Source organism: Rattus norvegicus, chromosome 19, assembly GCF_021556685.1.
Source record: "Rattus norvegicus strain SHRSP/BbbUtx chromosome 19, alternate assembly SHRSP_T2T, whole genome shotgun sequence".
In the NCBI taxonomy this organism is placed as follows: Eukaryota; Metazoa; Chordata; class Mammalia; order Rodentia; family Muridae; genus Rattus; species Rattus norvegicus.
In genome coordinates this window covers 36,410,448-36,425,199 of record NC_141552.1, presented here as the reverse complement: position 1 = coordinate 36,425,199, position 14,752 = coordinate 36,410,448, and the positions used below count along the sequence as shown (strand labels likewise).

At 41.9% G+C, this 14,752-nt stretch overlaps 1 pseudogene across 1 annotated transcript; it reads right to left on the bottom strand.

The window, feature by feature from the left end:
• Positions 1 to 6,693: 6,693 nt before the first annotated feature.
• LOC134478873 (serine/threonine-protein phosphatase PP1-beta catalytic subunit-like) lies at positions 6,694 to 13,335 on the bottom strand (annotated as a pseudogene). Its single transcript, XR_015643986.1, has 5 exons — positions 12,148 to 13,335; positions 10,075 to 10,234; positions 8,703 to 8,846; positions 7,885 to 8,066; positions 6,694 to 7,209 (listed from the first exon to the last, which is right to left on the bottom strand). The product of XR_015643986.1 is annotated as a serine/threonine-protein phosphatase PP1-beta catalytic subunit-like (transcript).
• Between the last annotated feature and the right edge of the window lie 1,417 nt (positions 13,336 to 14,752).

Sequence of the window (14,752 nt, the reverse complement as noted above, 5' to 3'; positions counted from 1 at the left end):
AGGGAGTTTGGGTGGAGGCTGAGCTTGGCTTGCGTAGCTTGTTGGTCTGGGGTCTCTGCTGATCTCTGCTCCCCTAAGAGCTGCTCTTACTGACTGTGTAGCATCTTGGCTGCTCTTTGTTGCACTTGGACAGCCCTCAGGACCAGGCTCTCCTCTCCCTTAACCATGGCTGCTGTCCTCTTCCTCTCTCCTCTCCATCACACATGTTCTTCCTTTATTCTTTGGCAGCTTCTTCTTCCTTCTTCCCTCCTCATGATCCTCTCTAGCAAAGCCCTCAGAAACTCCCTTCCCCCATCTCTCTGCTGTGCAGCTGTTGGCTGTTGGCTTCTTTATAAACACAGTTAACTGGGAGCAGGGTCAGTTTTTCAGGGTTAACCAGTCTTGAGTTCAACAAATTAGCATTAAAATACAAGCAAAATTAGGCCAATCCACCACAGGGATTTTTTGTTTGTTTGGTTGGTTGGTTGGTTTGGTTTAATTTCCATTTACCTTTTTACTTTGGCTATTTTATTTTTGGCTATTTTTTATTAATTGGTTGTTTTATTTATTTACATTTCAAGTATTGTCCTGCTTTCCACACTCCCCTCATCAAACCTTACATCCCATTCCTGCTCAGCTTTGCCTATATGACAGTGCTCCCCACCCACACATATCCATTCCCACCTCACACCTCTAGGATCTCCCTTTGGTGGGGCAACAGGCCTCACCTAGAACCATAGAGCCATCCTTGCATACACTTTGGCTGGCAGTTTGGTCCCTAGGAGCTTGCGGATTAGAGAAAGAGGATCTGGTCAGATATTAAAGCCAATGATTGCTGCTTTCTCTTCTTTTTCTGGTTATAGGTGAAGTTATGTTTGTGTGCTTCTCTTTTTTGAAATTATTGAGAGAAGATTAATTTCTTGGTTTTTCTTGGGTATAGTTTAGCTCATTGTCTCGGGGTTTTACTCCTATTATCCTCTGTTGTGCTTTCTTAGAGAAAAGTATTGTTTAAATTTGGTTTTGTAGGGTTGGGGATTTAGCTCAGTGGTAGAGCGCTTGCCTGGCAAGCTCAAGGCCCTAGGCTCGGTCCTCAGCTCCGGAAAAAAGAAAAAAGATTTATTCATTAAATTTGGTTTTGACAAGAAATATCTTGGTTTCTCCATTTATGGTGATTGAGGATTATGCTGGATATAGGAGCCTGGGTCTGCATTACATCTGCCCAAGATTTTCTGACCTTTAGAGTCTCTGTTGAGAACTCTGGTGTAATTCAGATAGGTCTGAATTTTTTTTGTTACTGGATGTTTATACCTTACCCTTTTAATATTCTTTCCTTGATCTGTGCATTTAGTGTTCTAGTTATTGTGCGAATGGAGGAATTTTTTCTGGTACAATTAGGTTGGTGTTCTGTAGGCTTGTTGTACCTTTATGGCCTTTTCTTTGTTTACCTTATGGAAGTTTTCTGCTATGATTTTTTGAAGGTGTTTACTGGTGTTTATGAACTGGAAATCTTAATTCTCTTCTATATCTATTATCCTTAGGTTTCAACATTTAATTGTGTCCTGAAATTCATGGATGTTTTGGCTTCAGTAAACCATACATGTTTATCTGAGATGGGTGTTTTGTGCTTAGTGGGGTGACCTCCTTGACCCCAACTTTTCCATTTATTATACCATTGGTAATGAGACTTGTTCAGAAATGGTGACCTCTTCCCATAAACTATATGAAAATAGGTAGGTTAATTTACATGTGTCAATTATCAGTAGTCTCCTGGGTGTTTTTGTGTTCCTGGTTGGCCACATGCAACAGTTTCAAAAGCCCAGGTTTGATGTCCCTTGGGATTCCCATGATGATGTACTCAGACATGACAGAAAAAGACCTGAATACACATGAGAGAACTTGATTTCTATAATAAAGAGAACATTCCTAAGTTATGTCACAAAATATTAGATCACACAGTGATCTCTATGAATGTATTATTTAATGAAAAACTAGTGTGTGGTATAGCATCGCCAAGGCACAGACATTTAAAGCAAAAGTTGTTTGTTTACTGCAAACATGGACTTTATTACCGTACGACTCACCTACCACACACCTTCATTGCAAAGGTAAAAAGTGCACTTAGGTCCAGAGGAGATCAAGGCATATCTTGAAAGGCAATGAAGATGACTAAGGCAATGGAAAGTCTTTGAGTTGAAGGATTTTTAAGAAAGTGTGCAGAGGGAGCTACAATGGTCTTCTTCTGGGGGAACAGTGAATTAGGAAGGACAGTTGGAAGCTTTACTTGAATTCAGCATCTGACTCCTGAGACTTCACTGGTAAACTTAATGTCTGGAATTTTGTTTTGTAAAAGAACACATCAGCTCTGCTGCTTTTGGGAAGGCCCATGGACAGAGAGAGATCACACCCGCTGGGAACCATTTGTGTGACCAATACATTTTGGAAAGATACATAAGAAGTCCTCAAGGAGAGAGGAATGAAAAAACTAAATGTCTTCACAGGAATTAGCTCAATTCTGATTATGATTATTTCATATTAGTAATTTATACTTGATTCTTTTTTTTTTAATTTAAAACAAGAGTCTTCGATTTAATTTGAGGTGGTCTTAGATTCACAAAATGCTTACACCTGTATGGCGCCCGGCGTCTAACACTATCGGGCTAGAGATTCTACTTTTAACTTCGTCACCATCGACATCTTCCATCTAACCAACAGGTGTCCATGCCAGGCAGACACTGAGCAGGTTGTATGTTCTGTTAATCTCCACAACAACCCAATTCAGCAGAAACACCTCCATTTTACAGGTGAAGAAACCACAGCTCAAAGCAAATGAGTATCAGGGTCCCCTCAGTCTCACTGGCTGTCACTTAGACCCACATCCTTCTCTGTACAGGGAATCAATGGGCCTGATGTGGGATGTGCAAGCTGACTCTGCTGAGATGATCAATGCTATTCTTCAACCTGGGAGAATTTAAGACAAGGTGAACCCACAGACTCCTGGGATAGATTCTGCCTCTTGGTCCTAGGGTGGGACACAGGATCCCTTGCCATGGGTCTCTACTCCTCTGAGGAGTCTGCTCCCATGTGTGAGCTCCTATGGCAGTGGTTCTCAACACTGGTAGATCAGCAAAACTTTAATACAGCTCTTCATGCTGAGGTGACCCCCACCATAAAATTATTTCTTTTCGACTTTGTAACTAATATTGCTGTTCTTATAAGACATAATATGCAAGGTATCTGATAGGCAAAGTATCAGAAAAAAAGGGCCTGGGAAGGGGTCGAGACGCACAGGTTGAGAAACATTGCTCTGTGAAATACTTTTAAAGTAAGGCCTTCTCAGGAGAACCTGGAACAGTTGTCAGAGTAGAGATGCCCTGAACTAGTTACATCTTTTAGCAGCCTTAATGACAAGAGATATTCCTGGCTTAAGGGACAATCTGAAATCACTGTCCCCAGGACATTTCTTGCCTTAGGTTTTCCCCATAACAATGTGAGTCTGCTTGGACATGTCTGTCCAGGAAGCCAGTCCCTGTAGTCTCTGATACAGACAGAATGCTAAAGTCAAGAATGGTTTCCCTCTGATGTCCCACAGTCACTTCTCTAGAAGTAAGTTCAAGTCCCCTGTGTGTAAAGTCACATAGTGTGTGAGACTTGAAATGTCATCCGTTTGAGTTGACAAAAAACAATTCTCACTTCATATTTACAGCAGACCAACAATTATTTTCAGGAGAACACAGAGGGTGGCCAGGCCTGAAGACTCAGATGCCCTCCCTGCCTGGGACAATCCCACCCACAGTAGACTTCTGCTTCTCCTAACAGTGTTATCAGAAAATGTGACCTTAAGATTCTGAAGTCCACACATGCACAAACCCTAAAGTTGTTAGATGGCGGATATGGGGGTTTTCTCCAGTTTAAAATCATTCTGGCCTCTCCTCTCCCCTGGGATGCATTCTGTTCTCTCTGGTCTGTTGATCCTTTAAGTACCTGGGTTCAACTCAAAGCCTGGGTGGGGAGGAGGAACTTTCCTTGTAGGAATGAGCATGGATCAAGAATGTAGCCCCACTCTGACTGGGCAACTAAGTACCAGAAAATCTTCTTTAGTCACACAACTGGATCATGTGGGAGCCACCACTGTTTCAAAGGGAGAGCTAGTTGCTTTCTCCTGGAAGAAGCACTTGGGGTTGGCTCTCACTTCTAAACCTTCTGTTCTAAGCCACTTCTCAGAAGGGGCGCTTTGCTCTAAGTCCTTTGGGGGACCCACCCAGCACTGGGGCTGGAGGAACCTATGTTGTTGCAGCTCTGAGCTGGGAGGGGGAGCTCTTGACTGACTTGAAGAAGCCTGTTTTCACAGCTGATCTAGATCTGAGGAACAGGTGCTTTTAAAGAAGCATGTGAAAGTATCTCCTGCAGGAGAGCCCAGTCTGCAGGGAAAGTCACACAGGACAGGGAAAAGTGGATTCCCACCTTCCCCAGGGCGGGTGAACCAGGGAGGGCACTGGATGGTCAGAGAGTTTGAGAAAGGCCTGAATCTTTCTGAAAGACTTCCAGCAACTTTACATCCCACCACTATCCCAGGCTCACATGTGAGGCTCAGCAAAGAGTGCCACCTGCTGGGGTCCCTGAAAACTAAACTTGGAGTGGAGAACTGTGGAATCCACCTCTGGGTAGGGGGAGACACAAGTCTCCAGGGCCAGGCCTGGGGTCTGTCCCTTTGGTTCCCCTTGCTTCCCAGAGGCTATGAGTGCAGGGCCATGGAGCCCAAATCTCAAATTCTTTGTACTAAGTAGTGAGAGCCAACAGGGTAAGCCAAGGCAGGGCAGGGTAGGGCAAAGGAGAGCCAGGCAGAGGAAAGCCAAGCCCAGCCAGCCAGTGGATAGGCTCTGGGCATGAGGGACTGGGGGCAGCAGAGCCGACCCTCATTCTCCAGGCTGGGCATGGCACCCCAACAGGGATGTGGAGAGTCCTGGAACCAATAGCCCCTTGTCCTTTGGCTGCATCTGACAGTGCATGGAGGGCTAAAAGTCAGAGAGGCTCCTGGGATCCCCCGATTTCCTAATCACATTGTGCTTGCTGGAACACTATTGATCTTCTACAAAATTGCTGAGCAGGCTGTATGAAGACTCTCAGCTGACAATGTGGACATAAATTATGTGTAGTAAGACCCAGGCCTCTTCCAGGTTCTTCCATAGTAACTGAGAACCTCAAATACAGTAGTAATGTGATAGTGTGGAGTAAATCTAGCTACTATTTTCTATTCTGATACGGATGACTCTTCTTGTGTCATGGTCAGCTTATAATGGCTAGAAGACCTAAGCTTGAGAATAACCAAAGACTACATTGATTCTCTAGCTGCTGAGCTTTTAAAAGCCCTGGGGTGACAGCAAGCTTTTGTGGACATCTGGATTATTCCTTCTGTACTTTAACTCTCTGAGTCACCTCCACTCTCAGTAAGTTAGTTCAATTCCATAAATTGGAAATCTGTCACCTGGAAAAAATACATTCTCCATATGATCCCAGATTGGCCGTGGAAAAGGGTAGCTTGAACTGTCCCACCTAGGTTCTGGGCTTGCAAAGGCCTGCTCTCCAAAAGAAACCTGTGTTCACAGCTGCTGGCTACATTCACTATGGGTGCCCTTGAGGTTCCTCCCTAAACTGCTTAGATTAAGATAATTTTCTTGCTAACAATCAAAAGAACTCCTTATGCCAAGCTGGGCTACAGGAAGCTAGTTTCTATTCTGTATTTTGTCAGATGTGCATAATACATATTGTCATCATTGACAACAGCTGAAAGATCTGCTCTAATATGGAAACTAAGTGATGCTGGAGGATGACCCTGACCCACAATGAGCAGTGGGGACACCAGAGCCCTGTAACACAACCTAACACATTGAGCATGCACAGCTCAGTAAGTTCCCTGTGAATACACATCTCCTGAGATCTCTCTATTTAATTGGAGGTGATCGTGTCTACCTAATACAGCACCTGCCCTGGAAAGACAAAAGCCACCTGAAGAAGCTGTGGTGACGACTCACAGGTTAGAGCATCGGCTGTTCTCTCAGAGGAACCACATGGTCCCTAACAATAATATACAACGGGGAATGGGATTCCTTCCTTTGGACTATGAGGGAAATTCACCCAGGACAGGCCACAGACAGACAGTAGAAAAAAAGACCCATTGACATAAATGATAAAACTAAGTCTAATCTACACCAATAAAAACACAGCATACTTATGGTCAAGGACAAGAGCATCTGTCAAAACCTGTTTCCCAGCATGACATTGAAGGTCATAATCTCTGGGGTTAATATCGATGCTGTATTGTAAGAAAAGCTGAAGCAAATGGTTCTCCATTAGGATTACTTCTGTATTCCTTTGAGAATGTTGTCAATTTTTCTGCAGCTGTACAGCTATGAGTGTATATTACTCAATATGTGGGGCACAGGGTCAAAAATGAATGTGAGCTGTAGACTGTTATATGTTAAGATAAGCAGAACACATGACAGCATGGGTAAAGTATGGCAGTGATTACATAGTAAAGTGTGCATATGAGAAAAAGCCACACCTTCCACACAAATGACACTATCACACTGGGTACCCATTGCTGGCTTTGAATTCACTATTTAGCCCAGGCTCCCTGGAACATGCAGAGATCCATCTCTAGCTGTCAGTTCTAAGTCCACAGGAGGGGAAAGAACCCTTGAATAAGAATGATAGTTTTAAGAGTCAAGAGATTAAAATCAATTTTTATTGATAAGAAATACAATTTACAACAAAAAAGGATTAAAATGAAGTAATATAATTATTTAAAAGTATTTTAAAAATGAAAATAGTAACAAGAACATATAAATATGAAACAACAAACAGAAAACTTCAATGAAAATCATAACAAAATATTTCTAAACAGCATATTCTTAATGAACATTTAGAAGCACAGATGCATTGCTGTTTCTCCTCTAGCACACATAATGAAAGGCAGTCCCACAAGTTGTCTCTCAAGTGGTGTTTTCTAAAGAAGAAAGTGAGTAAGACCTCAATCAGTCAGGCTGGCTTTGTGATATATAAATTTAGTGTCTCTAAGCAATGACAAATTAACTATGAGGAAGAATACTCATCCAAAAAATGTTAATAGTCAGGATGGCAGTCAACCGGGGACTCCTGAGAAAGCAACTTATTCTTCAGGAAGCTCTCTTACTGGTGTGTGTCCAATTCCAGCTCTCTTGCACTTTCTGAGACCTGGGAGAGGAAGGCAGTTATTCAGACACTGATTTGGTGGGGAAATGCAAGTCAGCTGTCAGAATGCTGCCTTCTACCACCTCAGTTCTATTGGACAGTACATGGACCTTTTAACTGCTATCATTGTTGCTAACTGTGTGGGCAGGGCAAAATCTCCAGCAAGCCTCACAGTAATGTGGGCTGCCAATCTGGGCTCAGACTTATACCAAAGCAAGAACAAGGCAATGGGAAGAGACCTCATTGGGTTGCAGGAAGAAAGGAGATGTCCATACGTCACCAAGATAAAAGTCAATGACAAGGATGAATTTGCCATTTGCAATTGGTTCTTATCCCACAAAGGTGCTTCCTACCTAGGAGGTCACATGACCACAAAATGTCATTTGTCACAGGACCAAGAACTTGTTCAAAACTCTACATAGCATATCGCACAGACATGCCATGTGGACTGCAGCTTCAAAAACAGAAGCAAAATATACTTGCCAATAGTTCAGTTTCTGAAAAGTGGTTAACTTCCCAGAATATTTGTGCATAGGCAGAGCAATGAACAATTCCATTACAGGACATGGTTGGATGGTTGGGAGTGTAAATTAGAAAGATTATAGGGGAAAGCAAAGAAGTATGAAATTGGAAAATGGTATCAGATATTGTTAAGCTCACACAGCTGCTTATTCCTACCAGATATTGTTGGGGTCTGGCAGTTGCTGGTCTTCTCCTGTTAATATTTATCGTTCTTGTTCAATTCAATCAAATATTTCTGTATCAGTGCACAATCAGTCTGTACCACCTTGCTCTCCTGCATAGATGTGACAAAGTTCTTCATACATGTGTTCTGCGTCAGGAGCTGGCTGAGCAGGATACTGGAAATACATTCTGCATAGTAAGATCATGCTGCCCCTTTCTCCCATTCCTACTTCCAAGTCCCACTAACAACCCTAGAACCCAGATACCCATGAAGACGTAGAATACATCTTGATACATATAAGGCTTCTGCAGAAACAGGAAACAGCCAATTCAGGGAAGAAGAAATTTTTTCTGTGACCCAAGTATCAAATAGGGTCCAAATCTCTCAAAAAGAACAAGGGTTCTACAACTATCCATGTAATCCCAAAGCATGGGAGTAACATCAATTATTAGAAGGGAAACACCCTCAAAGGAGGTCAGTAGAACCAAGGGAAGGTCATGCTAACTAACTATGTGGTCCACGCACTGAGTGTTGTAAAACCTGGTGTGACACCATAGGTCCAGGTCAGCCTAATAACCTTCTGCTGACTTCAATCACTGCTGTTCTATCTAGAGCCTTCTGAAGATGCCTAGACAATCCTGGGATGAGTAACACTCTTTTATGGAACTGAAAACTGAATCCTAATGGCCCTGGCACACTGATGTGTAAACAGCACAAGAGATAGAATCATAGCTGAAGACCGTCCAATCCAGAACAAAGAAAGTCAGAAATGGCCATTCCACAAGTGATAGCCTTTCTGACTAGTACTTACCTAGAGAAGGTAATCTTCTTCTTCAGCTCCTGGATGTTGTCATGGACCTCAGTGTTCTCCATCTCTATGTTGTGCAGAATTGACATGACCTCCTTCTCCTTTCTCTCCAGTGTTTCATATAATGGATTTGGCCTGAAGTAGGGCCTGACCCCAAATGATAGAATCCAATGAACATCGGCTTTTAGGAATATATGAACTCAGGGTGGGTCCCAGCACTGGAAGGACACTTTCTGAATTCTATATATTGGGATCTTCTTCAGCTTCAGAAACTTGTTTTTCTGGGGCCAGGACACCGGAAGCTCAGCATCCAGATGGATGGCTCCCTGGCTCCCTTTGTTCAATACAGAGGACTGGACCTGGAGTCAAGTCAGTTATCCTATCAAAAGCCTCAGCCACAGCTCTTCCGGGCACCCCCCTACACACCCAGAAAATGTGATTTGATTTTTCCTGTTTTGACAACAGGAATTCTTCATTCTGAATAACATAGTGTAGAGACAGACACTACACATAATTATGGAGTTGAGATCAGATCTGGCCACAAAACAATAAACTGCCCAATGGATACAACTGTACAGACAAATGTGACCACACAGTCAAAGAATTGTGCTGTTGACAGTGTGGCTCCCAAAAAAAGCACTCACATGACCATGAAAGTGTTACACAGGTAAATACTTAGGCCAAGACATAGACCCCCTAGACTCAAATTTGGAGGGAAATATAAACATGTAAATGGGCATATGCATTTGGATATATGCAGATGCCCACACACAGACTGAGACACACCCACAAAAAAAGAGAAAAGTAAACAGAGTCAGAGAAAGAGAAAGAGAAATATGGAAACAGAGAACACTGTGAAAATCAGGAGAAATGCATGCACCATTACTGTATCAGAGGGTAAGACACACAGTCAATAACAAACAGGCCTGAGCCTGAGAACTTCTAGACAAGCTTGAGATGAACAGTTTGGGACCAGGCCCCTCAGGCTGCTGCCTGGATCTTCCAGCACTCAGTCACCTGCCTAGCAAGTACAGAGACTCACCATAAACTCACTGCAATTACAATCTTGCACAGCCACCAGCTGTCAAGGGCTTTCCAAATGCACACTGAGAACTCACTCTCCTCTGCCTTTATCCCTGAATTCTTCATTCAGACCACAAGTTCTGCTTTTCAATAAATGGAAGCAGATGAGTCCATTTTCCATCTCCCTCCTCAGGAAGGGTCAGGTTCTGAATCTCCTCTATATGGGAGGTGAGGTTTAGCACAGAGTGGTTAGGGAGGCACAGCTTTCTAGAACCCAAAACCTTAATAGGATAAGATGAAGGTGACCTTGCAGATCCAGGAATGAAACAAGAGCATTTGGAGCAATTCATACCTGTTGTTCTTGGATCTCTCTGTCAGAAACCTCAGGCGATCTCTGAGGTCATTTCTCTTCTCGGTAATGAGCTGCAGCTCTTTAATCAGCCTCTCCTTTTCCTTCTTGGCCTGCTTCTTGCTTAGGTCAGTTCCAGGGGATGATGTTTCTCTACCAGCCTCTGTAGGTAGAAGAATACAAGTGAACCTGCATGGGGAGAATGCATAGAGTATACATAGACCACAGTGAGGACTGCACAGGGGAACAAGCCTGGAACCCAGTGTCACTGCAAGGAGTTTGATCTATGCTTAAGAGGCCTCCTCAGGGGATCTCAGTTCTCCCACTACTCTATAGAGACCAAGAGATGTAAGCAGCCAGGTGTTCCCTATGCCTGACATCACATGCTTACATGTACCATGGAGATGGCTTCTCCAGGATTATTATCAGCTGAACAGGGTACAGCTTGGTTTCAGGCCCCTCACCGCTGTGGTTTCAGAACTCAGATGATAAATTCACCATCCACAAGACTTGAGTGATTGGAGACACTCAGATGTCCTACCCTGATACTCTAGGCCAACAACTTTGGATTTAAAACGCATTTCCAGGAAGGACATGTTCAACAGACTTATCAATTCCCCTAACTGAAATACCAAACGCCCCAGAAGTGCCATTAGGTTACAGGCTGAATCTTGGTCTACGTGCTCCAAACAGTTTTGGTATTGTAGAAAAATGTTTGTAACACACAACCTCTAATGTATAAAGCTAAGGATGACACTGACAGTTAGAAGAAATCAGAGGAGGTCTAAGAACCTAAGGTCATTGCCAGGGAGCACAATTCTCTCCCTGTTACTACTGTCAGATATCCACTGTATTTAAAGAAGCAATGAGAGTGAAATACATTGCTGCCCTGTCTAAATTCAGAAAAGTTGGACTCTCCATGACTCCTGATGGATTTATTATACCAATGTAACATAACAAATCCACTTTATTTTTTTAATGTGCAGAAATTATTTCTACTGTACTTCACTACAAATCATGTCTATACACATGAGCTTTGATTATGAAAGCTCAGAGTAAAAATCCTTAGTGACATAGCCTTACAGACAAAAACAACATTCACATGGCAATTATTAGCCAGTGACGCACCCAGTGCTCCGAGCTGAAAATGCCCCACTGACCAGCGTTCATTTAAACACATCCTTCACAGAGAGAGAGAAAGAAGAGCCAGCTTTCCAAGGCTCCTCACAAAGAATTCTCATGTTCTGTGGATCTAAAAACAAACAAACAAAAAAAAAAACAAACAACAACAAAAACCCAAAAAAAAAACAAAACCAATGCAGGAGAGGGTAATACCAGAAAGTTAAGCATGCCAAAAGGGGTCTCCTTTGAATTAAAACCTAAAGCCAAGGTACCACATAATCACATCACCAACTAGTTTTGGATAGTACTATATGAGCCTTATCTTAAATGAAATCTACTGCACAATAGAGCATCAATAAATTAAAGGTTAGAGTGCACAAATTCAAATCATTGGCAATTTGTAAAAAGCAAAATCGTCATTATCAGCTGCAAAGTTTGCCCAGTCAAACTGTTTGATTAAAATCACTGGATCAAATAGTTTGTATCTTTTTAAAACCTATCGACCTCTAAATATCCTTTTTATTATGAGGCGTCAGTTTTCTTAGTAAGATCCAACAGTTACTTAAGTAGATGAGTGAAGGAAAGTAATAGTCAGTGAACGTCTTTAAAGCTCTTCCCATTTTCACTCTTTAAAATGATTAGGGAAGAACAGGAAAAGTAGATGCCATTATTCTAGCAAAAACAACTAAACAAAACAAGCCCAAAATAAAGAAACAACCAAGCAACACTAAAGCCACTTGACACAGATGGATCTTCATGCTCTCATCTGGGTAACTAACGCAGCTAGTTTAACTGGGATGCTTTCAACTTTAAAAACTGTGATATGAGAAGATAGAACGTTAATGGATACTTTTGAATTTGAATTTTACTTTGTTGAATATTGTAACAGAGTATACTTATTACAATACAGTGTAGCACGTCTTTCTTTTAGAAAAAAAAATTTAGAGCCTTTACCTGTCTCCTTAAGTTAAAGGTGTGACATCATAAAGGGTGTCCAATGGCTGGATGTTTTTACAGTGCACACATATATTATGAAGTATGTCCTTAACAAATCTGATGGTTTCTCTTTCCGGAATTCCTGTCTTCACCTTTTCTTCGGTGGTTTAGCTGTTCGAGGTAGAGTGACAGGACGTCCAGAATCCAGCCCACCATCCTGGTACTTAGCTTTCTTTTCAGATGGTTTCAATATCTGGAATGAACACATCAAAGTTTCATCCACACTCATCATACCACCAGCATTGTCAAACTCGCCACAGGAATTTGGGGTAGAAAATAAAGTTACCAATTGTCTTTTAGCAAAAAATTCATATCCGTCTCCTACCACCTGATGGGCTCGACAAATCAAGTCTAAATCATGACGATTCAGAAATTTACTGACTACATCAGCTCCAAAAGTAAAAGAAACACCACGGTCATTTTCTCCCCAGCCTTGTACATCCTTATCTGGGTCGGAGCACAGTAAATCACACAGCAAACCTGTATCAGGTACACCAGTGGGTCTCATAATTCTCCGAATCTGTTCCATAGACTGTGGGTCTGGTGACAGTCCTCCACGACAACAGAGGATTTTCTCATCAACAATGGCAGCTATATGCAGACAGTTAAAACAATCAGTGAATGTCTTCCACAATTTAATATTAAAACTTCGTTTGCACTCATCATAGAATCCATAAATGCCGCTGATGCTAGCACACTCATGGTTTCCTCTTGGAAGAAAGAAGATGTCCAGGTATTTGATTTTGTAAGCCAATGGCAAACAGATGGTTTCCAAAGACTGCTTTCCTCTGTCCACATAATCTGCTTCGAAAAGATAGTTGACTTCTGGTGGAAAACCTCCATATTCAAATAATCTCAGTAAATCTGTATACTGTCCATGAATATCTCCACAAATCTTCGGTGAAGCTTCCAATTCCAAGAATAGGCTGTCTAAGCAAGACTTCAGGAGACGTGATACACAGTCCTGAGACTTCTGTTTCAGTCATCTGCACAATTTTTCCCGGATGATATCCTAGTACCTCCAGCAGGCAGGTGGTGAAACTGTCTGCGTTCAGCTCCCCTTCAGCCATCTTGTGGGCACCAGACTCTCCTCCCTGCAGCAGGAACAAGGACTTTTCTGAGTGAACTGCAAGGCAGCAGCAGGCAGCTTGGCATTCTCACCTAGGAGTCCCTATGCCTTTCTACCCCAGTTCCAACTCACCCCAGGCGCGGGCCCTCCCCCCAACCACTCTTGCCGAGCAGGGAGAGCATGTGCACATGCCAGCCGCCAGCCGCCAGCTGCACCCACTAGAAATAAAAGGGGAAGCCCTTGGTCCTGCCAAGACTGAACCCCCAGTGAAGGGGATTTTTGGGGGGAGGGTGGTAATGGGAGGAGGATGGGGAGGGGAACACCGATAGAGAAGGGGAGGGGGAGGGGCTAGGGGGATGTTTGCATGGAAACACTGAAAGCTAATAACAATTGAAAAGTAAATAAGAAATACCCATTTAATAAAGATGGAGAAAAAAAGAAAAAAGTGTCACACATTTAAAACAGAAGAATATGGACCCTAATTTTAAAGCACAGCTCTGTCAATTAACTATATCTTTAAGGAAGCTCAGAAAAGCAGGCCAGCCAATTATTTTCTCTGTTTATGTATCTGTAATATCGCATAAATAATAATGTCCATTTCTTGCTATTGTGGAGGGAATTAAATAGATAATATGTAATCATGGAAATTTTGAAGTACCATATTTAGTTTCTCCCTGTCCAAAATTATAATTATTTGTAAAGTACCCCTTAAAATGACAACATATGTATAATTTATGAAATGACCAAAACCATCCACCTCAACCATCTTAAGAAACAGTGATCATGGTGTTATTATAATTGCTTCCTGCTGAATTGGGGCAAAGAATTTCCTTTTGGGGAACACAAGAAACTTAGAGAAATGGTTACTCTTAAAGCTAGCTGTAGCATTTGTTGTCCAGTATCTGCAAGCTGAGAAAGTTCAAGCCTCAACTGAAGTCCTGACTGGAACCATCTGAAAGACTGGATGAACCAGAGTCATACAATAAATTAGTAGCTTTTATAAGATTAGGACTTTTACAGCTTTCTCTTTTTTAAGTTTGAGCCTTAAGAAATAATAATCATTTAATTGAAGCTCTTTTAGTGCCAAAATAAAAGTTTTAGTCATAGTGCATCATTGTAGAATATTAGTTTCCGTCTGGTATGACTTAGTTTATCCTAATAAATAAAGCTTAATGAAGTAAGAAAAGACAAAGGAGACAGACAAATATTACTGTGAATCTCAGTAGCCCTTAGGAATTTAAAAATGGTATTTGTCAAATATAACTTATTTATTAAACATGTTACTTATGTAAACTTTTTAGAAGTCTGATGTTGAGCAGTTAGCAAAGACTTAGGTAGTTCTGTGTAAATCTCTAAATTGGCTTTTGTTTATCTGAGTAGACCTTTATAACCTCAAATTTTTATCATCATATACAGCATAGGGAAGCACACATAGTATATTGTGGCAAACATAACCCTAAATTAATATTATCATGCAGACATCCATACCAATCC